The sequence below is a fragment of the Schistocerca nitens genome, chromosome 1 (assembly GCF_023898315.1).
Source record: "Schistocerca nitens isolate TAMUIC-IGC-003100 chromosome 1, iqSchNite1.1, whole genome shotgun sequence".
Lineage (NCBI taxonomy): Eukaryota > Metazoa > Arthropoda > Insecta > Orthoptera > Acrididae > Schistocerca > Schistocerca nitens.
In genome coordinates this window covers 527,324,752-527,352,742 of record NC_064614.1, presented here as the reverse complement: position 1 = coordinate 527,352,742, position 27,991 = coordinate 527,324,752, and positions in this window count along the sequence as shown.

Sequence of the window (27,991 nt, the reverse complement as noted above, 5' to 3'; positions counted from 1 at the left end):
AACAAGACTTTTTGCCCAGTGAAATATTCTCGCTCTCGGGCTTCCCTATCAGTGCATTCCTTCCTTCTCCCTCCTGCAATTTGTAGCTTGCGCAGTGCAACCTCTACTATCTTTTTGTGCTGTTCTCGGGTTCTTGAGGGCTTGAGGGCTAGAGATAGGACGTTCCTATTCACAGGACATGTACATTAGTATGTTCTGAAGAAACAATTAGCATTTGAGCCATGCCATGTCGGCTGGCGGGTTCAAGGTCAACATCGATATCGCGGTGCAACACCACCTCCCGGTAAAACGTGTCTGCGGCTCTCGTTGTTGCTATAAACCGAAGGTAATGGATGAGTGTGGGTTGAGCAGACGTGCACGATGCCTTGCAGACGAATGCGCGAACCGCACCGTCAATTCAGTGAGTCTGAGAGAGGGTCCATTATTGGCAAGAGAGAATGTGATGCAGCCATCCGGGAAACTACTGCTTGTGTGGGACGCAGTGTTACAGCAGTGCAACGGGTGTGTGCAGAATGGTTCACGGAAAGCCATGGAATACGATGAGACTGGTCAGGTTACACCACCCAGACATCCCCGAAAAGGTCGACACCTCATATGAATGGTATTGCAGTACAGATATGCGTCCTCCTCGGCTCTGGCACAAGAATGGAACAATGTAACACATCGCACTAAGGGCGACAGTCCGTCACCATTTTACGGCATGGGTTACATACACGTCGTCCGCTTCTCAACCTACCTTTGACGAATGTGCAGAGATATGCTAGACGGCAATGGTGTATCGAGCGACGTCACTGGGTTCAAAATGGTTCAAATGGCTCTGAGCACTATGGGACTTAACATATGAGGTCATCAGTCCCCTAGACTTAGAACTACTTAAACCTGACTAACCTAAGGACATCACACGCATCCATGCCCGAGGCAGGATTCGAACCTGCGACCGTAGCAGCAGCGTGGTTCCACACTGAAGCGTCTAAAACCACTCGGCCACAACGGCTGGCACTTCACTGGGGATAGGAATGGCATCAGTCAGTGTTTTCGTACGAATTCATGTTCTGTTTGTTTGAAAATCATGGCCGCATTTTGGTTTGCCACAGAGTGGAGCGGGGGGGGGGGGGGGGCGACATCATAATGACTGCTTTCGCGTAAGACATACAGCACCAACTCAAGGCTTAATCGTTTTGGGTGCTATTGGGTACAGCCACAAATCACAGCTGGTGCGTGTCCATGGCACTGTGACCAGTGTGACCTATGTGAATAACATCATACGACCCGTAGCCATACCCTGTAGCGTTGCTCTTGGGGGACGAAAAGAATAAGAATTGTTATTTTATTTTATTTTATTTTTGAAAAATGTCGAAAAAGTGAATATTTTGGTGGGCCACTTGGCAACAGAATCAGGGATTGATTACACTATTATAATAGCATACGTTGACCCTTAAATACCTGAATAAGAGCAGCATATTGATATATATATTTGAGATCGCTCGGAAGAAACATTATCATTTCTGTGCATTTTTATAGTCGCGATGTAGTCATACCCGGATCAACACTAAGGGACCAGAAGATTTATAGACTTTAAAAGAAATGCAACACTACACAATTAAAAAAAAAGTTGGTTCAGAAATAATAGGAAAACGATAATGTTCCTTCTGCCTCATGCTGCGTTCGGCCCATCAGCGTGATCGTAATTTCTAGTGATGAAGTAACACAAAATAATTAATATTCATCTTAATAAGCAGATGGAATTATCAAGGTTAATTTACGAAAATAAGCACACTTACATGTAACACACTTTTTTTTAATGCTACATACCTTTTCATATTAAATTACAACAGATGACCATTGTGCTTAAATACTTTATACATAACAGTCAAAATGTCCTCTTGATGCTGTCTGTTCGATATCAGTTACAAGAAACTACATGTTTTCTGATTGAAAAAAATAACAATTAGCATATTTACTCAATATTTTCACATAACATATAAAATACAGTTGCGGAACGCAGCAAGTCCGCGTCCGCCTCTCATGGAATACAAACAGTAAAAGGTGAGGCGCCAAAAGCCTCATTTGTCTTGAAACAACAGAATTCTTTTTTTTACACCATTAATCGATACATGTACATAGAGATTTACTGGCACCGCGCAAGAACGACAAAGATAAAGAATAATAGATTCTGTCGCTGCTATGCGATGGTTCATTTCTTTTACTTTACAATTGTTCGATAACTTTAGGCCTTCAGGCGTTTACTATTGTGCGTATATTAATGTTTGTGAGGCAAAAATTACTAATATTACACTGCCTCCCATGAGGAGGGAAGGAATACCAAAGGTATTACTTTCATCCTCATGCCCATTGGAATATTTGTAATTTTCGGGTGTAACATACAGGTTATTAAAAGTCTCATTTCATATTCATTCTATAATAAAAGAATTAACGTTTCAATTTGTAATTACTGACGGTGGATCATTGTGAATTTGTTCTGTTTTTCTGTCAGTGTTTGCATGGATTCAGTCTTTTTTTGATGATTCTTAAAATTAAGGCTATAAGTACACATATTTACAAAATTTATAAGGAAATAGAGTCACACATCAATTTTCATCGTTGCAAAAGTAATTTGACTATCACAACTGGTACACAACTTTCTGTTTTGACTGTATTCATTATATTGTCATCGTCTTGTCGATTGATTGCCTTGTCCGTTGTCGCACTTAATTATACATTTATTTTCGTCGCACATACACTATTTATGATAGACTTGGATTGCAGAGCGGCCACTGGTGATGGCTTCGACAAGGAAGTCCATATCTTTCACTTTCAGGGCTCGAGTGTGGCTCTCCGAATTATTTCACGTATGAAACAGATAAAATATCTTATATTAGAATAGCTTACAAAACTAATTTTTTATACATGTGGAATGGGATATAGGAAGGATCGGATCCTTTGACGTATTTTCGTGTGCTTATTTTCATTCGTATCGCGACCTCTCGTTAAAGTTTACATTTCAACATTGTTTAGAGGTGACCTTGTGACTTGTCTCTGTGTACAATCAGTCATTATACTAATTACGTTAACTTCTCTTTCTTAGAGTCTCTCGGAAGGTTTATAATACATACAAAATGTTTTTCAGTACTGGGTGTGAATGTTTTTGCTACAGAATGTAGCGCACAGCAACCGTGTTGGCGGTTGAACGTTTACATTATTTCGTCACGTGGTGGCTGTCAGCCTCCACTGTTGCGAGCAGTCTTGAAATTCAGTCTGTGCGCGCGCACGTGACCGGAGCTTTCTTGCAGAGCGTTGATTTCGCGCTTGAGGTGCCGTGCGTCGCTTTTGTTCGGCGGATCGTGGCTTTGTGGTTTTTAGATTGCTGGAGGGAGCTTCTGTCACCGAAACTGCCTCACATCACTTCCTGTCCACTATCCAGTTACGGATTCACAGGTAAGTGGTAGCTACCGCTGCAGCTGCATGTGTGGAATGACACTGATTATTACACACTGCACACATCAACGAAGTTTTCACACATATGGTGCAGTAGAATACTGCCACTGAAAATCGTCGAACTTTAAAACTTCACTTGCACTGTGGTGAGCGTCTGCGTGAACGGTGTATTAAAAGAAATTCTCGCTTCATAACATCACACGGTGTTTACAATTTGATTTACATACTAATATTTACAAGAGTTCATTTAAATCGAGAAATAATCTAATTGATCACTTTGAATAAAAACAATTGTTTCTTAATTAGTCTTTTTTTTTATTTATGCCTACGGTCACAGGTAGGCTATTATAAGTCCTGTTTCTTTGACCAAATTCATTCCAATCTCCTTTACAAATTAATTTAATTCATAGTAATCTTTATCACGCTTACTTATTCATTTTGTAGGTCCAATAAATTAGTGCTCATCTTATTTAGTTACTTGTGAGGGGAGCTTCATTTATGTCAAAGTTTTTTCTCGTATGTGCTTGTCTTTAAAAAGAAAGTTCGAGGACAGATTTGAAAATAGCAATTCCGCCTCGGGATTTCGTGTAGGAATACAAACAGTCGAAAAAGAAAAATGGGCAAAGCGGGCCTACTCGCGGATCGTCGACAGAATTTAAATTACTCCTCTACCAGGTCGAAAATTTAATTTACATTGCGCATTACAAAAGCAATTTGCGCGTCGTGAACCTACTCATTTTTATATGTAGTGCCTCACTTCCCAAGCACACGTGCATCTTTACAAGTTGATCCTGAGGAGTGGATAGGATCAAGGATCTTAAAGGATTTGCACTTAGGAAAGGGATTCAATAATCACATAATCACAGAGAAAACAATAAATATTGCAGTGCGCACTTAAAATAAAATCTATCACTTCTAGCATTTATATCTAATATGTATCTTGCTGCAGCTTGCTTACTACTCTTTGCTCATTTCTTAGACTAAGTCGAGTTTATGCATTACGCACTTGGGTATTAATTATCATTTGTATATATAAGCCTCTCACTAGAGTGTTGTTGTTTGCTGCTGTCACGACCTGTGAAGCTTGGGCGAGATCCTTATTCTATTTGCTGCTAGCTTGTGAATTTGCAGCATCGCTAATGCTCAATAGTACCGTGAAGTTGCCATAATAAACCATGTTACTCATAAGTTATTTTACTCAGCTTGTTTATAGTCTGGACTCATCTTACTTTGCGTTATATAATAAACTTCCTTTTTATTCCATTACGCTTTTACTTAAGGTTAACGTCAGGCATTTTTAGAACAATTGCACTGCGTTATCAATTTGTTCATGCTTAATCCTAGGTATCTGTTAACTTCAAAGAGATATTTCATCGCTGGCACAGCACTGTGCTGGAAGTTACAAGTTAAATCTACCGACTGTTTTGCGCTAACAGGTGGTGCCTTATTTACGTCACATTTGAAAATAGGGAATAACCTCATGGAATCGAATCTTTTCTCACAACTTTCCTCTTTTGTCTGGACGTTTAAGTATTTCCTTTTAAAACAGGTCATTAACTTGTCCTCGATTAAATTTCACTTACTAATACTAAGCACATATAATCATCATTTTCATATTACTATTTAGTGAGAGAAGTGCATTATTCGCTCCTTCCTGCTCATTCTCAAATTACTATTTAGCGAGAGAAGTGCATTATTCGCTCCTTCCTCTTTCCTCATTTTAGTACCTCGGGGCTAATTAATACCTCTCGAGTACATCATTTTTTTCTTACATACTAACTTATAACTAAAATTGAAAATCGCCTCTAGGACATGTCCTCCTGTTTACATAAAGATTATTCATGTAAATACTTGTCTACAACTTATTCTATATTTTATTTTCCAGACGCGTTGTTTTGATACATAAGGTTTCCTTTTAGCACCGGTTAACGTCAGTAGTCAGTTCAGTTCCGTTCTTGTTACTCATTGGTTAATCCTGATCTCCAATACCTTAGAATTTTCTTACAGCTTAAATTAACTTAATTCCTGGCGTTATAAAATTTTCTTAAATCATGATGGTGGAACAATCCTTTGATTTTATTCGTGGCAGGGTCAGATAACAAATAGCTACCAATGTGTGGTTTCCTCATTATCACAAAGGGACCTTCATAAATGTGTTGCCACTTACGATTCTTCTTTAACAACAGGGGTGGTTTAAAGTGAGTCCTGACTAATACCTTTTCTCCTTCTTTGAAATCTATAACTCTGTTTACCTTCTTATCAAATGCCTTTTTTCGGAGGTTAGCATACGTTGTCAATGATATGAGAGCTTGCCTGATTTTTGCGTCTAGGTCCAATTCGTTGTCTTGTAACATTGGAAGGGGGTCTATCCATTCAAACCTGCAGCATCCTCTGTTGTTTGTTGTTGTTGTGGTCTTCAGTCCTGAGACTGGTTTGATGCAGCTCTCCATGCTACTCTATCCTGTGCAAGCTTCTTCATCTCCCAGTACCTACTGCAACCTACATCCTTCTGAATCTGCTTAGTGTATTGATCTCTTGGTCTCCCTCTACGATTTTTACCCTCCACGCTGCCCTCCAATGCTAAATTTGTGATCCCTTGATGCCTCAAAACATGTCCTACCAACCGATCCCTTCTTCTAGTCAAGTTGTGCCACAAACTTCTCTTCTCCCCAATCCTATTCAATACCTCCTCATTAGTTACGTGATCTACCCACCTTATCTTCAGCATTCTTCTGTAGCACCACATTTCGAAAGCTAGGAGGCTCAAAGGTGCTGCTTTTAATTTTCCGCTCGACGCTTACTTTCCTGCTGATTTATATTTCTTAACGTTTCTTCCGTCTGGAACTGGTGTTGGTTTTGTGGTACGAACTCGGTTGGAAATGGATCTTGTTGTCCTGGCGTATTCGCTTGCGCATAATAAATTTGCGTATTATGCGGGCGTTTAGGCTTCAGACTTCCCGAAGGTCCGTTCGCTTGTTGCGTGAAGTGTATATTTTGTGGCTGAAAGGTATTTTGCTGTGGCTTGTGTTGATTGTAACCGTTACTGAAAGGTGTACATTGGTCTCCACCTTGATTATGCCATTTATTTCTTTCCACTGACGATTTGAATCGTAAGACTGATCGTTTTGATAATTACCGTTGATCGGTTGCGTGTTTCCATATTGCTGGGGCTGTGTGTTATAATGTGCATTTTCGTACTGAGGTGGTGGCGAATTATATATTGGATTGTATCTCTGGCCGTTATTGTACTTATTTTTGTATTTGCTGTTGAAGTACGTAGAGTGTTTATTTTTGAAACCGTTGTGGGGTTGGTACTGGCTGTCGCTGTGACGCGCTTTCGCTCGGCCACCATTGTTGCCTGCATATTCTGTATTGTGCTGGCCGCCTGCACTGAAGTGAGCGTTGCCAACATCAACTCTAGCGTCCTCGTAAATCAGATCTAACGAGTCTAACACAGATAGGAAAGTGTCCGTATCGTCCTCAGACACGTTTACTAACTTTTCTCTGATCGCAATTGGTAGCTTAGTTTTTAGAATCATAATAACGTCTTTGGCGGTGATCGGCGAATCCCAGAACTTGATTTTCGCTAAATACTTTTCAAAATATCTTCTCAAACTACCGCGCTTACTGTTAAACACTTCGGCGTTGTAAACCTCTTTTCTCAGGCGCTGCTGCACACCAGAACTCCAGAATTTAGCCAAAAACATCTGTTCAAACTCTTTGTAACTCTTACAAGAGTCGATCATTTCGGTTCCCCATAAGGCAGCATCGCCTACGATAAATCCACTAACGAATTGAATTCGCTGGCGGTCACTCCAGCTACTCGGGAAAATTCCTGAAAAATTTCGGAGGAACACTATAGGATGAATTTCTCTTTTCTGTGGGTGAAAGGTCGGAAAAATACGATGTTTGATCACGCTTTCCTCCTGCATCAAACTGACAAAAGTGGGTGGACTGGTACTCTGGTTAAATTGTGCTTCTATAGAACTATGAGTTTGAGCGTTATCAGATGGTGAACGGTAATGTACCTGCTGTTGTTCATTACTTCGTGGTGAATTATTCCAGTCTCCTGACACGGGAGGTGGGGAATTTTCAACTTGACATTTTAGTGTACGAACTTCATCAACTATCTGTTGACGCCATTCAGGTAAATCTTGAGCTAACGTTCGTCTTATCTGGCCTAATTCTGACATCACCGTGTCTCCTGTTTTTCCAGGGGCTGCCAATATTTCAAAGGTCACGTTTTTTACCGTTTCCCTGAGTTCGTTCTTGACCTTGTTTTCTATGAATCCGTCTTTGTTTTTAATCCACTCTTGGTAGTGGTCGGACAATGCTTCAGCATGTGCCTTAACAGTATTCTTTATTTGATCCTCTACTTTAAGAGTCTCAATCTGTTTGGAAAGATCATCAATAACATTCTCGATCGTGTCAACTGCGGTTTTAACTCCTTTGACCTCATCAGAGATTGCAGTATAATCTTCTTTTAAGGTCGCAGCTTGTTTTTGATATTCCATCACTTTTGAATTTATTTCTCCCTTGGCTGCTTCGAATTTTTCATCTAACCGTTTTGAAATATCCTCTATTTTTGACTCTACTTGTGTGTCAGTTTCTAGCCTCATGGTCGTGATCTGACTACTGATTTGGCTTTGGACATTACCCAACAGGGTATTTAAATCAGCTGTTATGTCTGCCTTTAGTTCGGCCTTTACCGAATTTAACCGTGTATTTAGGTCATTTATCTCCGTTTGCAGATCTATTTTTACTGAATTTATGTCTGTTTTTACTGCTTTTACTGAGTTACACAGATTTGTAAGGACCTGATTTTTATTATGCCGTCTTTCGGCCTTCTCTTTTTCTTCGCGGGCCTTTTCATCTAATCTTTCCTGTTTTTGGCTTTCGAACTTGCGTTCCATTATTGCTTCGATCATTGCAGCCAAGTCATTTTTTTCAAAAGCGGGAATAGTTTGCACACTAGGACCAGCTTCTAAAACTTCGGTCGAGGCTGCTTCTGCCTCCGCTCGTGTACCTGTCGCGCGTGATCGTAATGGATAGTGAGGTCCATTCGCATCACCGCTGTCGTCTGCTTTTGTTTGTGTCCGCTGTTTACCGTCAGCCATGTTCATTAATTATTTGTCAAACGTCAAAATGCTACAGATATTGTTTGTCACTGCCGTCAGTCGTTTGTCTGTGACGTAGTGCTATGGCTTACTGGGACCTAAGATGAAATTTTAACTCTGGGTAACAACTGACGTTCATGTACGCCAAGAAGACAAGATGGTTCCTACTAATTACAAATAAATGAAATATCACACGTTTTACCAGTTTTGCTCGTAGTTATCCGCCATATCGTAAATTTTTTTTTTTATGCACTGACAACAATGTTTCACTTTCACTGAATTTAACTACATAAGAATGGACTATGGACAAATTGAAATAAAGCTGTTTCAAGGCAAGGAAAGACAGGTTTACGTTCTGATCAACTCGAAAGCTTGGCTACTGCGTATAAAAATTTGACTTACTATGGCTGTCTTGATGATGATATGGCTGAATACTCGCGTTTTTTGGTAATTTCATCAATCGTTCTTCTGAATTAATTAAAAGGTTTGCCCACTTCTCTTTCTCGGTTGAATTGCATCCACATGAAAAAAATGAAATAATTACTAGAACAAGCACTGAAAAATTTTTAAACACATACATGAAATGAATTTTGATCGAGTCCCTGTTCGGGCGCCAAGTGTAGCGTTGCTCTTGGGGGACGAAAAGAATAAGAATTGTTATTTTATTTTATTTTATTTTTGAAAAAATGTCGAAAAAGTGAATATTTTGGTGGGCCACTTGGCAACAGAATCAGGGATTGATTACACTATTATAATAGCATACGTTGACCCTTAAATACCTGAATAAGAGCAGCATATTGATATATATATTTGAGATCGCTCGGAAGAAACATTATCATTTCTGTGCATTTTTATAGTCGCGATGTAGTCATACCCGGATCAACACTAAGGGACCAGAAGATTTATAGACTTTAAAAGAAATGCAACACTACACAATTAAAAAAAAAGTTGGTTCAGAAATAATAGGAAAACGATAATGTTCCTTCTGCCTCATGCTGCGTTCGGCCCATCAGCGTGATCGTAATTTCTGGTGATGAAGTAACACAAAATAATTAATATTCATCTTAATAAGCAGATGGAATTATCAAGGTTAATTTACGAAAATAAGCACACTTACATGTAACACACTTTTTTTTAATGCTACATACCTTTTCATATTAAATTACAACAGATGACCATTGTGCTTAAATACTTAATACATAACAGTCAAAATGTCCTCTTGATGCTGTCTGTTCGATATCAGTTACAAGAAACTACATGTTTTCTGATTGAAAAAAATAACAATTAGCATATTTACTCAATATTTTCACATAACATATAAAATACAGTTGCGGAACGCAGCAAGTCCGCGTCCGCCTCTCATGGAATACAAACAGTAAAAGGTGAGGCGCCAAAAGCCTCATTTGTCTTGAAACAACAGAATTCTTTTTTTTACACCATTAATCGATACATGTACATAGAGATTTACTGGCACCGCGCAAGAACGGCAAAGATAAAGAATAATAGATTCTGTCGCTGCTATGCGATGGTTCATTTCTTTTACTTTACAATTGTTCGATAACTTTAGGCCTTCAGGCGTTTACTATTGTGCGTATATTAATGTTTGTGAGGCAAAAATTACTAATATTACAACCCTTTCTGCACAACACCCCACACGCCATTTTCCAGCAAGCCAATCCACCACCACATGTTGATACATGAACACTTACTTGTTTTATTGGTGTCAGAGGATGTCAGACTTTCACCCTGGCCCTCCAGATCATCAGATTTGTCGACAATCGAAAATGTGTGCGATATGGTGCATCGACGCGTGCAGCACTGTGACACAATGCCAACCACCACAGATGAACTTTGGAACCAGCTGACAGCAGCGTGGATGGCTATACCACAGAGCACTATTCACCCCTTATACGCGTCGATGCCAAAACACATGGAGCATGTTATCAGGGCCCATGGCGGACCCTGTGCCTACTAGGCAACGGGACACATACTGAACAGAGGTGACTGAAATGCTAATCATTTCTGCAGAACATACTAATGGGACATGTCCTGTGCATATGAACGTCCTATCTCTAGTCGTTCAAGGTGTCCTATTTTTTCTGAACATTAGTGTATATTAGTACATATCGCGCCAGCAACACAAGATTATCGCGAGACTAATTTGTTCACAATCTCTTTCTGACACGAAATATTAAAAACCAAACGGTACCTATGTGGCAGCATATCGTTACATTCTACAGGAAAGATCTTGACAGGCGTCGCCAGTTTGTGAGGTTTCCTACCCTAATTAAGTACTTTCATCTCAGAAAAATTTATTACAATTCAACTGTTCAGGATGAATAGGGTACTGAAATGAAATATTACTCCTTTCAGCCTTCGTTTATTACAAAGCCAACAAGTGATTTCCTAGAATTAGCATGGAAATAAAAAAAATACTGTAACCGTCTACAGTGATTGATATATTATCTCTCCTTTGAACAGAGTGATAGTTACCTCTTCTTTCTGGAAGAAAATGGATGTACCGTTCAGCTCCGTGGTAAAGAATGCCGTATAATACAATCATAAATATTGTCGCCGTTTTTATCCGAAGATTGCGGGCCACGGTGTAGCCAGGTATCATACTCGGGATGAGCAACTTTGGGATCACAACTGCCCCCCCCCCCTCTACGTTGTACTGGCATTGTCTATTATTACTGGACGACAGTATACAGTAGTGGTGCATTTTATGAGCAACCATAACATAAATAATCAAAGTTCATATGGAAGTACCACTTAACTACTTTTTGGCCTGAATGGGGATCAAATCCCTTTATTTGTGGCCAAGTTCGTATCTCGTTTATCCCCTGCAAGTGACAGCTTTATTTGAATTACAATTAATCTACATGACATTTACAAAACTTTTAAAAGTTAGGTTTCTGAGAGATCGTGACTCGACAAACGGCATGTTTGAATGACAGTTTTTTGCTGCGTTATTGAGGTGTAACCGCCGCCACCCATAGTTTCCACACGTTGAGCAGTGTTCGTTGTGGCGTGCCTTGCGCTACCATCGGTGCCACTACGGAGAACAGTTGGGCCTCGGGTCTAAAACTTCGTAGGCGACGGCCAACTGCACGTCGTTATAAGTATCAACAGTGCAAGTTTATGTCTGGTTAAAAAGTTCGATGCCGCGACGGAGAAGTCTTAATGTTCCGATGATGGTCATATAGACCAAGTTACCCAACACATATTTCAGTGTCCCAAAGGCCATCCCGCATCATCGGCATCACGTTGAGAGCTCGCCATATTCCAAGTAAATTCATAATTTTTTTCTTTGATTCCTCCATCGTTGTAAAGTTCAAGGCCACTTACAACGTTTTTGTCATTCTAGGCACAGGCAAGTTCGATCACTGCTTCACACGAGTGTGTATTCCTCATTCAACAAATTCTATACATATGATATTGGAAAGTTCTTGAAGACCTTTTTCATTTCACATATGTTTTGAACACCCTTTTAATATACAGTTTTCGTTACACGTCTTTGTACAAGTGCATAAAAGCTTTCATGACTTACATAGAGAAAATAAAACATGAAGTAAATTTGCTCCTTATAATTACACATAAAAGTAATTTTAATATTATCAGACACGCGAGGCATAATACATTTAACATATATAAAACGTTTATACATGAATTTCTCACATCATTTTAGATGTTTACACAACAATAGCTAAATACAAGTGAATGACATTTAAGAAGTCTTTTTCGCCTTCAGAATTCATAAGACAACATGACCGTGACAAGTTATTTCATATAAATTCTCATCGTTTAGGAGTTCGCCAAGGTTGCAGCCTCTCTTCACTGATTTTAATGTACACATTGACGACATTATACGGCAATGGAGAACGAAACTGAAGAACTATAGGCCTACATATAACTTCAACCAAAAAGATTACATTATGACTTTGTTATTCGCAGATGAACAAGTCTTAATTTCGAATAATGAAGATGGTCTTCAGAGAGCTGCCTACTAACTATACCAAACGTGCCAGATATATAATAGCCTATGTCAATATCAATACAAAAAACAAAAGCCACAGCTTCCTGTGGGAAAATTCCAGTAACAACAAAAATATTTATAGACATCAAGATTATAGAGCAAGTAGATTGATTAAAATTTCTAGGAACCATGCTGTCGTACAGGGGAGCCCTGGATCAAAAAGACAAAATTGAGAAATTTATCTACTTAAATGGCACTATCAGAAGAGTCCTCCAACGTAAAGTAAGAACAGAAACATTCTTAAAATTTTATAAAGTTGTGTCAGTACCGACATTACTAAATGGAAGTGAATCTTGGGTAATGAAAAAGAAAGATAAAATAAGACTACAAGCCAATGAATTGAAATTCCTGAGGTACATAGTAGGATACACCAAGCTAGACTACAAAAGAAATACAGATGTCTGGAAGGAACTAAATATTTTCGATATAAACATTAAGGCTGACGAATAGAGACAAAAATGGATATCCCATCTGTTACGAATGGACCAATCAAGATTACCACTACATTTTGGCGGCATACTTCGCAGGGTTGGAAGACCTACGAAACGATGGAGGGACCAGGTGTAGCTGCAACAGGCTGAGGGAAAGCTTCATGTATGACGGAAGAAGAAGAGAATATTCTCATCATTAATAAATCATTTACGTTTTATGATGAGCTAGTACTCCCTTTAACTTTTAAACTCATGACATAATCTTTGTTTACCTGAATAATTAGCAAAACGAGTTACATTTCAAAATTGAAAAAGCAATATACTTATGTGCAATCTGATGATATACATGAACTACTACTACCATCTCTTTTAACTCAAGCGTTTGCAATTCTCAAATTGCTAACGGAAGGAATAGAGAACTTCACTCTCGCGTTACGAAAACAAGCAGAATAACTACGCTTAGTCATGCCTCTCTCAATTCTACCATGAGGTGGTCTACGAATCTACAGGGAGTTATGGTGAGGACTGGAGAGAACTACTTATTATCTCCTTCTGAAATCCATCGTTCATTTACACATCACAAAACAATTGAGCAAATTTTCTGTGAACGTTTTTTTGTTTTTTGCGACAAACTATTTACTCAGTGCTTGCAGAACTATAGTTAAAAATCTAACATCATTGTGTAATTCAAGTTATTTTCGTCATTTGCCTAAAAGTGCCTGTAATGATTGAACTTCAGTGTACTTAATTAATGTTTATCATTGCGGGGTACAGCATCTGTTACTGTAATATGTAAATGCTTTACTGCGAAAGTTGCGGCGCGTCAAAAGAAATGTTCGTGGAAGAACATTCGGATAAACCGTGGTGATGTGTAATTGCGTCTTGAACACTTGTATCCAACGTTCATATCTGTTGCTTGCATTTTTCTGTGCTTGGTCTGAACCTTGAACCTCGGAACACCCCATCCCCCAGTCTTCTTTTTTTCTTTGGTACTACAGGATCTCGACTTCACAACATTTTACGTTCTGTAACTTCTTTATTTTCTCACATAACGTTCACACTGTCACGTTCATACATACAGGGAAATAATTAACCTTATTGTGATGTAGCCTGTTTCTATTGGTTCCAGGTACCTAAATTCTCTTTCCTCTCATGACTGGGACGTGTCCTTGCATAGTTCCCTGTATAAAAACTTAATATTCACTAATAAACTAAGTACGCTGTTACTCCAAGGCCATCAAACGTTTCATTCTCACTTATCACACATATATTTTCATTCAGTATGCAAATGTTTTAGTTCATTATTTTGTGACTGATTCTCAGATTTCAACCCGTTTTTGTGAAAGTGCAAATATTAACAGCATGTTTATCGCATCGACTAACCTTTCCCGTCTCTCCCAGATTCATACAATGGGTACACATGAAGCTAACAGGTATCTTCCAAGACGAGGCACAATGTCATTACCTTCTCACGTAGCTTCTTCAGAGGGTGAGCATATCCCTAGAATTATTCATTCTTTCATGATATATACAGATTTCCTATACTATAATGCTTAGTTTATTTTGTATATAGCCATAATGTAGATTTTTGTGTATATATTGTGAATAGTAACCTAGTGTGTAGACATCTTCCCGTAGTTAGTTCATTTTCTTTCCTTCCACGTAAATATTTCCTTATCTTATTCCCCTCTTTTATATTAATTTTATTCTTATAGTGTAGACCTCGTTATTTATTTTAGTAATCAATTATGTTCATAATCTTTCGAGTATATTCTGCTTGGTGAATAGATGCTATTGATAGATGAGTGTCTGGCGTGTTAAGCAGCGTGTTGGACTCGTTTCGTCTTCGCACATGCCCCGAGATCACTGTCCTGCAATGCAAATTTTTACTGCACTTACACGTTGCCTCTCATCGTAATGCTACATCATTTATTTCTCCCTACCATATTTATCAATCTGCAGTTCGAAGGTGCACGTATTTTAGTAGTGAATTCGCATCATGGAAAGTAACTTCAGCTTATTACTTATTTCACAACTTCCTTTTGTTAGTGAACAAAATCTTAAATAACTAATGACTTACCTCATTTCTATTTACACACATAAAAATAACAAGAGAGAAATCTATTCTAAATTTAGCAATGGAAACTCCCCATTGCACCTCTCCCGCCTCTCCTGGGTTTAGTGGTAAAATGACCTAGTGGACAGCCCGTCAAAAACTGAACATAGATCAAGCATGAAAACAGCAAGAAGGTGTGCTGAACTGTGAAAAAAGAAGCAAAATTGAAAGAGCGAATGCTCCAAGTTCAAGATATGCAACATCGAGCTTATTGCAAGAACCGCGCTGTTGTGGTTGTGTGGACATGGTGTTGCACTGCAAAGCAGGATTTCAGTGTTCAGAACTCCCTCATGTGCAACGTATTATTTGTTTTTCTTCACAAAATTATGAACGTTCTGTCCAGTCATTGATGTGCCTGTTCTCCTTCTGTCGTCCTGGCAATTGCCATACTACATACTGGTTACAGAATATGTCATGTGGTAATAATATATTGCCATTGCAAGTAAATGTGATGAGCAGTGAGAGCAAGTGTAATCCCACAAAGACCTCTCACAGAACCGAAAACAACAAGTAAATGGGTGTGAACTATGATACAACAAAGAAATTCAAGAGTCAAAACTTCTAGAACCGAACACAAGAGTCAGAACATGTGGAACTTATGTAGAACAAACAGGAGATTTGTACCTCTGGAGGTCCCTTCCATACACATTAGTGTTGCAAACGGACATTACACCATGACACAGACACAAATTTGATTGTGATGAACAGACCCATCAATGACTGGACGGACAGTTCATAATTTTATGAAAAAAAGGGGGTACGAAAGAGATTTGAACATGGAACTTCTCTTTCGGAGTCCAACACTGTGACCACACAACCAAAACTCAGTGACAATCCGCATAAGCTCGATGTCACTACACATGTTGAGATTGAACCACTTATTGTTTCTATTAGTAGGGGGACAAAGCATTGGCGCATGTTGCACATTGCCTACATCAGTGGCAAGTACACATTCAGGGGCAAACATATTGTTCTATTTTGATTGACAGGTCCTTAACCTATTGTTCTGCGAAGAGGATTATGAACCCCCGGGGACAACCCTTCCTTTTGATTGACAGGTCCTTAATCCATTGTTACCCTATCCATTTCCCTCACAATCTAGCTCCCCCATCACTCTGTGAACTCCCCACAGCCATAAAAGCCCACTTTTGATACCAGTTGATTGATTATTTAATTAAATCGATCAATTAATTAAACTCCCCCCTCTGGGGGAATAAGAGTCAGTTGATTTGACATTTGAAGAGAAAACAATTGCTCTGTATGGAATTTATATAACATGTGGAATATTGTTTATTTAAACAATTCCTGGTATACCAGAATGTGTATAAAAATAGCTTATCTACACTCCTGGAAATGGAAAAAAGAACACATTGACACCGGTGTGTCAGACCCACCATACTTGCTCCGGACACTGCGAGAGGGCTGTACAAGCAATGATCACACGCACGGCACAGCGGACACACCAGGAACCGCGGTGTTGGCCGTCGAATGGCGCTAGCTGCGCAGCATTTGTGCACCGCCGCCGTCAGTGTCAGCCAGTTTGCCGTGGCATACGGAGCTCCATCGCAGTCTTTAACACTGGTAGCATGCCGCGACAGCGTGGACGTGAACCGTATGTGCAGTTGACGGACTTTGAGCGAGGGCGTATAGTGGGCATGCGGGAGGCCGGGTGGACGTACCGCCGAATTGCTCAACACGTGGGGCGTGAGGTCTCCACAGTACATCGATGTTGTCGCCAGTGGTCGGCGGAAGGTGCACGTGCCCGTCGACCTGGGACCGGACCGCAGCGACGCACGGATGCACGCCAAGACCGTAGGATCCTACGCAGTGCCGTAGGGGACCGCACCGCCACTTCCCAGCAAATTAGGGACACTGTTGCTCCTGGGGTATCGGCGAGGACCATTCGCAACCGTCTCCATGAAGCTGGGCTACGGTCCCGCACACCGTTAGGCCGTCTTCCGCTCACGCCTCAACATCGTGCAGCCCGCCTCCAGTGGTGTCGCGACAGGCGTGAATGGAGGGACGAATGGAGACGTGTCGTCTTCAGCGATGAGAGTCGCTTCTGCCTTGGTGCCAATGATGGTCGTATGTGTGTTTGGCGCCGTGCAGGTGAGCGCCACAATCGGGACTGCATTCGACCGAGGCACACAGGGCCAACACCCGGCATCATGGTGTGGGGAGCGATCTCCTACACTGGCCTACACCACTGGTGATCGTCGAGGGGACACTGAATAGTGCACGGTACATCCAAACCGTCATCGAACCCATCGTTCTACCATTCCTAGACCGGCAAGGGAACTTGCTGTTCCAACAGGACAATGCACGTCCGCATGTATCCCGTGCCACACAACGTGCTCTAGAAGGTGTAAGTCAACTACCCTGGCCAGCAAGATCTCCGGATCTGTCCCCCATTGAGCATGTTTGGGACTGGATGAAGCGTCGTCTCACGCGGTCTGCACGTCCAGCACAAACGCTGGTCCAACTGAGGCGCCAGGTGGAAATGGCATGGCAAGCCGTTCCACAGGACTACATCCAGCATCTCTACGATCGTCTCCATGGGAGAATAGCAGCCTGCATTGCTGCAAAAGGTGGATATACACTGTACTAGTGCCGACATTGTGCATTCTCTGTTGCCTGTGTCTATGTGCCTGTGGTTCTGTCAGTGTGATCATGTGATGTATCTGACCCCAGGAATGTGTCAATAAAGTTTCCCCTTCCTGGGACAATGAATTCACGGTGTTCTTATTTCATTTTCCAGGAGTGTATTTAAAGAGTTTGGTGGGAAATCGATTACAGAGTATGGAATATTGTTTAAACAACTTAAACAGAATAGTTAATTTATTTGTTTAATGAATTTGGTCGGAAATCGGTTGCAGTTTATGGAATATTGTTTAAACCATTTAGAGAATGTGTGGAATATTGTTAATTTAAATAATTTATACGATACAAGGCTATGTATAGACTGTAGTTCATTTATTTATGTAAAGAATTTAGAGCTGTATCGATTGCAGTGCATGGTATATTGTTTAAACAATTTAGACAAATAATGGAATATAATTTATTTAAACAATTTTTGGGATACAGGGTTATGCATGGATATTTAAACAATTGTGATACTTTTTAATTCCAATCACAATTTAGACAATGCCTTTAACATTGTTTATTTAAACAATTTATGGGATATAATGTGATGTATGGAATATTTAAACAATTCCGATGCTTTTTCAGTCCGATCACGAAACGAAATATGTATTTACACTGCCACATCCGCTGCCACATATCTGAAAATCTTCCTCGTGTCTCGCCATGTATGCAGGCTGCCCACAACCGGGAAGCACTTGAGGGATTTTGGAAACGCCTGCAAGCTCGCCGCACTGTCAGCTGTCGGCTGCCGTCTCAAGCCGCCTGTACGTGTGAAACAACCTGCTGGATACCGGCGAACGCGGAAGATGCTTTATCTCCAAAGCAAATACCTGATTGGGAATCGATCCTGAAATACAGATGAAGTTAATAAATAATTTATTTATGGCCACAATATCGTGATGTAGGGAATATAAGGCGGATACGATAGCTATTTCATACACAAACAAATTGACGATAACACAAAACTAGTAGGAATCTAACACGAGAGAGAGAGAGAGAGAGAGAGAGAGAGAGAGAGAGAGAGAGAGCTGTGGTTCGCTTTGCAGATGACATGGGAACTAGCATGAGATATTTCATTCTGCCATGGGCTCTAAACTGCTCCAGTATTCCTGGCGCATTTACTTGTGCATTTCACGAACTGCTTCAGGAGTTATTAAATCTGGTGTGGAGTACTCATCTTACTTCACAAGATGCGCCACGTGAAATACATATTAATTAAATCGTTCATATAGTGTTTAAACAATTTGTTTCACACAATTTAAAACTACTCGAAATAAAAAAAGATCGACACTGTAAGGTAGTTTGCGTACACAAATAAGTGTCATGTTTTTGACGAGAAATTCCATTAAATAATACAAAACTATTACTATTTCACAGCACAATTGGAAGCAGTGATGTATGAAATGACACTTGGAATTTCAAATATCGACGTAAATTTATATGGTCATGGTTATAGAGTTCCCAACCACCACGGGTCTGCTAGTGTATTTTCTTTTTTAAAGCGCTATAGAATTCCCAAGTTTAATGGTTCTCTCCGCTACAACAGAACGAAGAAGGAGGGAGGAAAGGGTCTACCACGTGGTGGGATAGTAGCAAGAACAACAACTACCCATCCAAGCCAGAGTCCTCTGCAGTGTATTGAGAAGCACTAAACACAACACACTTAGACCGAGATCAATTTGTAGCAATAAGTTGTCATGGTAGGATGTCAGATATCGCTGTCAATCGGGAATTTGACGTCGTGATTAGGTTTTTAAAGCAATATAGAATTCCCAAATTGGTTCTCAACGCTACATTCGGAAGGAGGAAAAGCTATTGCGTGATAGGATAGAGACAACAGGAAGTACCATGCAAGACAAGAGTCCACAGCGACGTACTGAGAAGCACTACTCACAACACACTTAAACTATGATCCAGTCTGTAGCGCAAGCTGTCATGGCTAGATGTCGGAGGTCGCTGAAACACTCGCACATCCCGCGCACTCATGTCCCGATGTCCACACGAAGCACGCCACCAATGCTTAGAGGTCGGTGAAAACCACTGCCGCGAAACGCTGTACCAGACTTGGATGCGCTTGTACGCCAGTGTGCACTACTCCTGGCCATGGAGGGCATCTGGGGATGATTGGAGTGGTACCAGTCCGGACGCTATCAATATGTGCAGCGCAAACACATGCCCATATTGAATCTTCTCTCACGCAACACAAGTGTCCGCTTTTGTCATGTTCACCCAGAATGCTGGTCACTACGCCAGCCCTATTGAGAACCGACATTTGAAGCTGATCACAGGAAGTTTCTACCGCCGAAAACACATTTCGCATAAGGAATGGAAATGGAAATGAAGTCCCATGCTTCTTTACAGAGCTTAGGGGAACGATGCGGGAGACCCGCACCGCCTTACTAGGCAAGGTCCTAATGGAGGTGGTTTGCCGTTGCCTTCCTCCGACCGTAATGGGAATGAATGATGATGATGAAGACGACACAACAACACCCAGTCATCTCGAGGCAGGAAAAATTCCTGACCCCGCCGGGAATCGAACCCGGGACCCCGTGCTCGGGAAGCGAGAACGCTACCGCGAGAGGACCGCACTATTAAAAACACAATGTGTTCAAATGTTCAAATGCGTGTGAAATCTTATGGGACTTAACTGCTAAGGTCATCAGTCACTAAGCTTACACACTACTTACCCTAAATTATCCTAAGGACAAACGCACACACCCATGCCTGTGGGAGGACTCGAAACCCCGCCGGGGCTAGCGTCACAGTCCATGATTGCAGCGCCTCAGACCGCTCGGCTAATCCCGCGCGGCAAAAACACAATCACAATATGTTGCTGTCTCTCTGCATAAAAAGCAGTCTTGATTCTTCAGGCACACTACAGGTTGACAGCGTTATGCCTTCTCGTAAAAATACTGTCTGTGATTTGTAATCAAATCTATCCATTCAACCACATACTTGCGTTGGATCCTATGGAGATGTCTTTTGCGAAACGAGTCACCTTTTTTCTACCCTATCTGCTACAGCAAAACGCTAGCACTGTTTTTTAGACACTCCCTCTGCATCTTGTAACTGTTCCTCAGTCTCTGCCCTACACTCCCTGCAGCTTTGTGCATGTGATCGTTCCATTTAAGTCGAAACTGAGCACAAGTCAGAAAGAGCTATATCTACCACCTTCTGCAACCTGTGGAGAAACACAGTGACCTGAGTTAATAGTGGGCCGTGTTTTGACTACTCGGTGGAAATGGGAACATGTTGTCGTAGGTCCGCCAACTGTTTTCAGTGTGTATGGGCAGCATCAAACGAAGCTTTCGCCTGCAATACGAGGTAGTAGAAAAGACAGGACAAACAGTTACAGTGCTGTTTCTTATCGGGAGAATTAGGAAAACTCCATATCATACAGGAACTGGAAGAAGGACGGAAGTTTGCTACTGCATTGCGGTGCACCTCTAAACTACATAAAGGTACAGCAGTCCAAAGGACATCTGGGTCCTTCAAGGTGCATTCATGTCTGACACCCTTATATTCTGTTTGTCGTCATTATTTTATACCATCCAACCGAAATAGGAAGTATAAAAACTTCGCTAACATCACCTGGTAGAGAAATCGATAAGAGATATCGAAAACAAATACAGTCTGAGTGCTAACTTTGAGCATGTGTGGTCTCCCTATTAAATGTACAAGTACTGGTATTGGTTCATGGGAGCTGGTGGCCAGCGTTTGAAGTTATTTCTACACATCAATGTAAAGTTTCATCACCTGTAATGTATGTTGTTGTTGTTGTTGTGGTCTTCAGTCCTGAGACTGGTTTGATGCAGCCCTCCATGCTACTCTATCCTGTGCAAGCTTCTTCATCTCCCAGTACTTACTGCAACCTACTTCCTTCTGAATCTGCTTAGTGTATTCATCTCTTGGTCTCCCTCTATGATTTTTACCCTCCACACTGCCCTCCAATGCTAAATTTGTGATCCCTTGATGCCTCAGAACATGTCCTACCAACCGGTCCCTTCTTCTTGTCAAGTTGTGCCTCAAACTCCTCTTCTCCCCAATTCTATTCAATACCTCCTCATTAGTTATGTGATCTACCCATCTAATCTTCAGCATTCTTCTGTAGCACCACATTTCGAAAGCTTCTATTCTCTTCTTGTCCAAACTATTTATCGTCCATGTTTCACTTCCATACATGGCTACACTCCATACAAATTCTTTCAGAAACGACTTCCTGACACTTAAATCTATACTCGATGTTAACAAATTTCTCTTCTTCAGAAACGCTTTCTTGCCATTGTCAGTCTACATTTTATATCCTCTCTACTTCGACCATCATCAGTTATTTTGCTCCCCAAATAGCAAAACTCCTTTACTACTTTAAGTGTCTCATTTCCTAATCTAATTCCCTCAGCATCACCCGATTTAATTCGACTATAGTCCATTATCCCCGTTTTGCTTTTGTTGATGTTCATCTTATATCCCCCTTTCAAGACACTGTCCATCCTGTTCAGCTGCTCTTCCAGGTCCTTTGCTGTCTCTGACAGAATTACAATGTCAACGGCAAACCTCAAAGTTTTTATTTCTTCTCCATGGATTTTAATACCTTCTCCGAATTTTTCTTTTGTTTCCTTTACTGTTTGCTCAATATACAGCTTGAATAACATCGGGGAGAGGCTACAACCCAACCACTGCTTCCCTTTCATGCCCCTCGACTCTTATGACTGCCATCTGGTTTCTGTACAAATTGTAAGTTGCCTTTCGCTCCCTGTATTTTACCTCTGCCACCTTTAGAATTTCAAAGAGAGTATTCCAGTCAATATTGTCAAAAGCTTTCTCTATGTCTACAAATGCTAGAAACGTAGGTTTGCCTTTCCTTAATCTTTCTTCTAAGATAAGTCGTAAGGTCAGTATTGCCTCACGTGTTCCAATATTTCTACGGAATCCAAACTGATCTTCCCCAAGGTTGGGGAAGATCTCCCATTTCGTCTTCATCTACATTCTCTTCCAATTCGAGAATATTGTCCTCAAGCATGTCGCCCTTGAATAGACCCTCTATATACTCCTTCCACCTTTCTGCTTACCCTTCTTTGCTTAGAACTGGGTTTCCATCTGAGCTCTTGATATTCATGCAAGTGGTTCTCTTTTCTCCAAACGTCTCTTTAATTTTCCTGTAGGCAGTATCTATCTTACCCCTAGTGAGATAAGCCTCTACATACTTACATTTGTCATCTAACCATCCCTGCTTAGCCATTTTGCACTTCCTGTCGATCTCATTTTTGAGACTTTTGTATTCCTTTTTGCCCGCTTCATTTACTGCATTTTTATATTTTCTCCTTTCATCAATTAAATTCAATATTTCTTTTGTTACCCAAGGATTTCTACTAGTCCTCGTCTTTTTACCTACTTGATCCTCTGCTGCCTTCACTACTTCATCCCTCAAAGCTACCCATTCTTCTTCTACTGTATTTCTTTCCCCCATTCCTGTCAATTGTTCCCTTATGCTCTCCCTGAAACTCTGTACTACCTCTGGTTCTTTCAGTTTATCCAGGTCCCATCTCCTTAAATTCCCACCTTTTTGCAGTTTCTTCAGTTTTAATCTACAGGTCATAACCAATAGATTGTGGTCAGAGTCCACATCTGCCCCTGGAAATGTCTTACAATTTAAAACCTGGTTCCTAAATCTGTGTCTTACCATTATATAATCTATCTGATATCTTCTAGTATTTCCTGGATTCTTCCATGTGTACAACCTTCTTTTATAATTCTTGAACCAAGTGTTAGCTATGATTAAGTTATGCTCTGTGGAAAATTCTACCAGACGGCTTCCTCTTTCATTTCTTTCCCCCAATCCATATTCACCTACTATGTTTCCTTCTCTCCCTTTTCCTACTCTCGAATTCGAGTCACCCATGACTATTAAATTTTCGTCTCCCTTCACTACCTGAATAATTTCTTTTATCTCATCATACATTTCATCAATTTCTTCATCATCTGCAGAGCTAGTTGGCAAATAAACTTGTACTATTGTAGTAGGTGTGGGTTTCGCGTCTATCTTGGCCACAATAATGCGTTCACTATGCTGTTTGTAGTAGCTTACCCGCACTCCTATTTTTTTATTCATTATTAAACCTACTCCTGCATTACCCCTATTTGATTTTGTACCTGTAATGATTACCTGTAATGTAGGTGGATCATATATCACAGAATGTCAGTCACAGAAGAGGGTCCCTGTGTTGTTGTTTAATACACTGTTTTTTTTCTGGTGTATCACATCCAAGCAGTGTATGATAACAGCTACATACATCGCCATCATTTTGTTTTCTTCCATCACGACTTTGAGATCTGTGTCATGTGCTAAGTCGACTACAACACATTTTCATCCACTTACTCTCACAAAAAACTAGACATCGCATGGTGTAAATTCTGCTGCTGCTGCTTCCACAACACAGTCAGTATGAGTGAAATAAAAGACAGAAGCGATGTTCTTCTTGACCAGAAAAATGCAAAAGACATCGTGATCTATGGAAACTGAAGGAGTTCTGTGGCATTATGGGGCATTTCCAAACAGCTGTCTCAGAGTGACTGATGACCCTTACTTTTAAAGTTACCCTTCACAGTGTTGTGATGGCAGATGTCTAGGGCTCCAGTTTCGATTGAACCCTCATGGATCACCTCTACATTTAAAGTTATCTTTCACAGTGGCATGATAGCAGATGTCTAGGTGTCCCATTTCGATTGATCCCTTATACTGCAATCATGTACGTGTTCACTGTTCCGGTGCAGGCCATCCCTGGACGTTGTTGCCCCTTCAACAAGACTCTCTATCTCGATCTCAAACAAGTGATGTCAGTCAATCATTATGTGGTTATCAATAGCACACCAGTGGAGGGATGGGATGGAAAAGACACCATCGATGTACTGTAATGGAAATGGAAATGCCGTATGGATAGGGCCTCCTGTCGGGTAGACTGTTCACCTGGTGCATGTCTTTCGAGTTGACGCCACTTCGGTGACTTGCGTATCGATGGGGACGAAATGACGATGTTAAGGACAACACAACACCCAGCCCCTGAGCGGAGAAAATCTCTGACTCAGCCGGGAATTGAACCCGGGCCGTTAGGTATGACATTCTGTCGCGCTGACCACTCCGCTACCAGGGGCAGACGATGTACTGTAATAAGCACCACAGTTGATAGTGCGATCAATTTTAGCAATTTCACCAGTTTTTCCATAACTTCAGTGCCAACCAGTGACATGGTAGTATGCTTCCCAATTTCTGTATCAGCGCTAAACCACCCCGCCACTACTTTGCGAGCAGCATATACTACTTTGCGAATGTAGATAGATGACTGTGCAGTACGTCCATTCATTGTTAATTCTCGGTCATATACAGGGTGGTCCATTGATCGTGACCGGGCCAAATATCTCACGAAATAAGCGTCAAACGAAAAAACTACAAAGAACGAAATTTGTCTAACTTGAAGGGGGAAACCAGATGGCGCTATGGTTGGCCCGCTAGATGGCTTGCCATAGGTCAAACGGATATCAACTGCGTTTTTTTAAAAAAATAGGAACCACCATTTTTATTACATATTCGTGTAGTACGTAAATGAATGTTTTAGTTGCTTTGTGATAGATGACGCTGTAATAGTCATAAACATATGGCTCACAATTTTAGACGAACTCTTGGTAACAGGTAGGATTTTTAAATTAAAATACAGAACGAAGGTATGTTTGAACATTTTATTTCGGTTGTCCCAATGTGATTCATGTACCTTTGTGAACTTATCATTTCTGAGAACGCATGCTGTTACAGCGTGATTACCTGTAAATACCACATTAATGCTCAAAATGATGTCCGTCAACCTCAATGCATTTGGCAATACGTGTAACGACATTCCTCTCAACAGCGAGTAGTTCGCCTTCCGTAATGTTCGCACATGCATTGACAATGCGCTGACGCATGTTGTCAGGCGTTGTCGGAGGATCACGATAGCAAATATCCTTCAACTTTCCCCATAGAAAGAAATCCGGGGACGTCAGATCCGGTGAACGTGCGGGCCATGCTATGGTGCTTCGACGACCAATACACCTGTCATGAAATATGCTATTCAAACCGCTTCAACCGCAAGCGAGCTATGTGCCGGACATCCATCATGCTGGAAGTACATCGCCATTCGGTCATGCAGTGAAACATCTTGTAGTAACATCGGCAGAACATTACGTAGGAAATCAACATACATTGCACCATTTAGATTGCCATCGATAAAATGGGGGCCAATTACCATTCATCCCATAACGCCGCTCCATACTTTAACCCGCCAAAGTCACTGATGTTCCGCTTGTCGCAGCCATCGTCGATTTTCCGTTGCCCAATAGTGCGTGTTATGCCGGTTTACGTTACCGCTATTGGTGAATGACGCTTCGTCGCTAAATAGAACGCGTGCAAAAAATCTGTCATCGTCCCGTAATTTCTCTTGTGCCCAGTGGCAGAACTGTACACGACGTTCAAAGTCATCGCCATGCAATTCCTGGTGCATAGAAATTTGGTGCGTGTGCAATCGATGTTGATGTAGCATTCTCAACATCGACTTTTTTCAGGTTCCCGATTCTCTCACAATTTGTCTGCTACTGATGTGCGGATTAGCCGCGACAGCAGCTAAAACACCTACTTGGGCATCATCATTTGTTGCATGTCGTGGTTGACGTTTCATATGTGGCTGAACACTTCCTGTTCCTGAAATAACATAAGTATCCGGCGAACGGTCCGGACACTTGGGTGTTGTCGTCCAGGATAATGAGCAGCATACATAGCATTTTGATCACAATAGCCATACATCAACACGATATCGACCTTTTCCGCAATTGGTAAACGGTCCATTTTAACACGGGTAGTGTATCACGAAGCAAATACCGTCCGCACTGGCGGAATGTTACTTGATACCACGTACTTATACGTTTGTGACTATTACAGCGCCATCTATCACAAAGTGAAAAAAGTGGTCTGACTAAAACATTCTAATTTCTTTACTTACTACACGAATATGTAATAAAAAATGGGGATTCGTATTTTAAGAAACGCAGTTGATATCCGTTTGACCTATGGCAAGCCATCTAGCGGGCCAACCATAACGCCATCTGGTTTCCCCCTTCAAGCTAGACAAATTTCGTTCTTTGTAGTTTTTTCGTTTGATGCTTATTTCGTGAGATATTTGGCCCGGTCACTATCAATGGACCACCCTGTATATACCAAAATATACCAGACAGTGTCCTATACCGATCTACATATTTATAGCGCTTCGATCATAGAGCATAATTTACGATTACGATTGCCCATCTTTCCCTATACGGATGGGAGTCACAGAGCATTCTCACATTCGTAGGATAAAGTTAGAGATTAAAAGATATCCCCGCATTGTCTTTGACCAATCCTTCCTGCAACACTGTCAACCATTTAATTTGCAGCTGACCGGAGGTAGGAGGCTACATTCCACATCTCATAAGAGAACACAGTAAGTCGAGTCCGTAACTGCTATTCCACACCATCGTTATTCACGCACCCAATCAAGTGCACAATATTTCTTCAGATGCACGCATGTCGAGGAGGTTTGCACCCCTTATCGGTATACAGTAGATATGAAAGTGTTGAGATGATATAACAGACGTTTAAGAAGAAACATGTGGTTTTTGTGCGTGATGGAGCTTCAGACAGATGTACTTTGAAGCATTTTACATAAATCAACTCAGCTATCAATTTTAAAGTATTGTTCTAGTGTCTGCGGTCAGTACCAAGAAGGTATTGGTAAGAGAGAAATGATCAAATGATCGTGGAACATAAACACATGCATTCCTAAGGCTACATAGTTTTCTACTTAAAACATGCTTTAATGTTAGAGTGGTGAGATTTCTTACCTATTAGTCATGAGGAGGGCAACGCTGTTAATATTCCAGTGCAAGAAATGTAGTTCCAGTGCATGACACATATTCGCCCTGCAAGTTTCATTATGATAAGCTGTGGTGACGAACTGTAAAGTGATAAAACTACTGCCGTGCACACCAAAGAAAACATTGATTCTTTGTAACACAAACACTAGATATGTACCGAGCGAGGTGGCGCAGTGGTTAGCACGCTGGACTCGCATTCGGGAGGACGACGGTTCAATCCCGTCTCCGGCCATCCTGATTTAGGTTTTCCGTGATTTCCCTAAATCGATTCAGGCAAATG